At 55.9% G+C, this 3,182-nt stretch overlaps 1 long non-coding RNA gene across 1 annotated transcript; it reads left to right on the top strand.

Moving 5' to 3' along the window:
- The first annotated feature begins 731 nt into the window (after window positions 1-731).
- On the top strand, window positions 732-1,613 carry LOC145715031 (uncharacterized). The gene is made up of 2 exons (XR_014137096.1): window positions 732-766; window positions 1,460-1,613. It is a non-coding gene; the product is annotated as an uncharacterized LOC145715031 (long non-coding RNA).
- Window positions 1,614-3,182: the final 1,569 nt, after the last annotated feature.

Here is a 3,182-nt window from a genome sequence, read left to right as displayed (position 1 = left end):
ACGTGGTCGACTTGGAGGTGAGACCGGGGAGGCTGTGGCTGGGGGCCGTCCCGTCGGGGGTGGGATTTGGGCAGGAGAGGGTGAGGCAAAGGTGCTCACCCTCACAGCCAGGCAAGTAGCTCAGGACCCCGAGGGAGGACACTTGCCCCCTCCTGTCCCATTGCTCACGGCAGGTGGAAGAAGTGGGCCATCCCAAGTACCGCTGCAGAGTGATGTTTTTCTTTGGGGCCAACCCGTACTTCCGGAACCCAGTGATCATTAAGGAGTATCAGCTGAGCTTTGCTGGTAGGGTGTGGGTCCCATGATGGTGCGGGGCAGGGGGATGAGGAGCATGAATCAGGGGCAGGAGGGAGGGGGAGGGGGAGGGGCAGGTGGGTGGGGAGGAGGCCATCAGCTTGCTCCTCAAATCCTCTCTTCCTGCAGGCTACAGGACATCGCGTTCCACTCCAGTCCAGTGGTTCTGGGATGATGAACGTGGAGCTCCCAGTCGCAGGCATGACCCCACCAGCCTTAACTTGTTCAACTGGCTGTGTGAGCACAGCTGCCCAGGGGCGAACAGGATTGCCGAGGTGGGGCCCCTGAGGCCTTCGTCAGCAGTGGGGATGTGGGTGGCCCCCGGCCAGAGAGGAGAGTGGGCTATGCCCAATGTGGCGCCGGCCTGTGTCCTCTTCCAGATCATCATCGAGGACCTGTGGCCCAATCCCCTGCAGTACTACCTGAGGGAGGAAGGAACCAGAAGACAGTGATCTGACGTGCTCACGTGTCGGTGAGAACCCCAGTATGCGGTGTGTTGACCTGCGTGTTGTATGGGCAAGGGAACGTGGGCCACACATTGGCTTGCAAATGGAAGGTCCGCCGACACAGGGACACAGGTAGCATGGGGAGAGGGTGGGAGGATGACAGGGGACCTGCAGAGACTCAGCTGCAAACACACAGAGGGTCGAAGCCTGCAAACCAAATGCAGTTGTGCTGTGGGCTGGGGCTTTGGAGAGCAACTCGGGAGGAGCAGTGCTTCACCACAAATGCTCCCCGTGGATATCCGCCCTGTCCCGGGCTTCCCCCTGCTCCTTCAGTCTGGATTTGCCTGCCAGTCTTTGGGTCAGGAGCTGCCGTGTCCCCAGGCGCCACTGTGGTGAGAATCTCGCACTTCCTTCCATGTGCCCCACCACGCCATGTCCTCCCGCAACCCGACAGCCATTCTTAGAACTGGTCCAAGGCCATTGGGGGCTGGAAATGAATCCCTGGGTGAGAAAGCAAGGGGGATCGCAAAAGGGCGAGGCACAAGAGTGACAGCATCTGGGATGTATTTGCAAATATCCCGTATCATTCTTGGTGTCTGTTGCGTGGGGGCGCGTGTGTGCGCGTGTACGCAAATGTGTCTGCGTGTGCCCACATGCGTCAGGTGCTCTGCATCTGTGTGGGCGTGAATGGTGCAGAGCTTCTATCTTTGCCCATGCAGAAACAATGGAGGACGCCACCAGTGCTGGAAGAGATGGGTGGATGAGTCTCCTGTCTTCTACGTGCCCCGGAGAGAATTGAGGAAGAGATAACGTGTGGCAGCCTTGAAGAGTTTCCACGATGTTTATGTGGACACATACAGGAAGCTAAAAACCCTTCTGTTTTTGGTGTGTGTGTGTGTGTGTGTGTGTGTATGGGGACCTGAGGAGGGACGATGAGGAAGGGACCTGAGTGTGACTGTCCTGCCGCTGCCCGGGTGATTCTGTGTGTGCAGGAGAGGTGCAGTACTGGGGTGGGGCCGGTGTTGCCATGTGCACAGAGGCCTGCCTTCTTGGGCAGGAAGAGCCTGGAAGGAGGAGGAGGAAGAGACAGACCTGTTATTTGGAGATTTATTGTATAGGCCAGAGCCGAAAGGCAGGGAAGGGGATTGCACAGTGGGACCAAATTGGTCCATTGGGTCCTGGTACAGTGTGGCCAGGACTCGGGGGGTTTCAGCCAGGACCCTTGATCCCAGAGGGGTGCTGTGTCCTTGGTGAGATAGAATCCAGTCAGCAAAGCCTCCAGTCAGGATCAGAGCGAAGACCACATGTCCCCGGACAACTCAGGAGCAGGCAGGCTTCTCATAGTCGATGCCAGTATACCTTGCTGCTGCCTCCCACACCCGGGGCTCCTTTGACCCCGAGCCCTGTCCTCAGACAGTGGCTCAGGATGGGAGATGTGTGAGGGGGAGGGGCAGGTGTGGGTTGTGGGCAGCAGCGAGGCTTATGAGTGGGAATTCATGGAGAGAGTACGCACGAGGGCAGAGATCCAGCGTGAGTTCGTGCGAGTGTGTGTGGGCGTCTGTGGCAAACTGGGCCTGAGATCCGTGGTGGTGCCGGCAGTGTGAGCGTGCATATGTTTGTGCGATTGCGTAGCGGTGTGTCTCTGTCTGTGCAGGAGTGGGTGGTTAGGCCACTGGAGAGACAAGGAGAGACACAGGGGTCTCTGTGAATGAGGTGCTTATGTGGGACGGTCAGGTGCCAGAATACCCAAAGACAGAGGACTCTGTTTCTGGTCCTTCCCCAACTACACTTGGCAATGTTAGGGGTGAGTGTTCCCTTTGTTACTGTCTCTCTGTCTTGCTGTTTTCTTTCTTTTCTGTCTTTTGATTTGCTATGTTTTGTTAGGCACAATCTGTGCAGTCAGTCCTCAGCTCCTCAGGAGGAATTGTTATATCAATGGGTGCAATCCCCAGGGAGCAGGACAAATTGGAAGTACACCTTCTGGCTGGTTCACCAGAAACGTAGTCAGGGAGTTCAGGCACAAGAGCACCTAGCTCCAGGGGACCCAAAAAAGGTGAGGTTTGGCTACCCATTACTGACAAGTTCGCAATTGAAAGGAACTAGTGGAGGTGAAACAAATGGGAAATGTATTCAGAGGCCGACACCAGAAATGCAGCAGACTCACATCAAAGACTCCCTCTTACATGCTGAAAATACTTCCAGGTTTATGTAAGGAAAATGTGGGACAAAAAGAGGTAGGTATACACAGGTGGTCACTAAGGTCAGGTTGGTCATTGTCTTGGGCTTGAGGGTGGAATCTTATTGGCTCAGGCTGTCCTTAATGCTAGAGTGGTAGATTCAGTTCCCATCAGGTGATACTTTGCTTTCAGAATCCTGAATTAAGAGATAAGCTGAGGGTGGGGAGGGGGCGCCTGGGTGGCTCTGCTGATTAAGCATCCTACT

This window comes from Panthera onca, chromosome Y (assembly GCF_046562875.1).
Source record: "Panthera onca isolate mPanOnc1 chromosome Y, mPanOnc1 haplotype 2, whole genome shotgun sequence".
Classification (NCBI taxonomy): domain Eukaryota; kingdom Metazoa; phylum Chordata; class Mammalia; order Carnivora; family Felidae; genus Panthera; species Panthera onca.
This window is presented reverse-complemented; position numbering and strand designations above follow the sequence as displayed.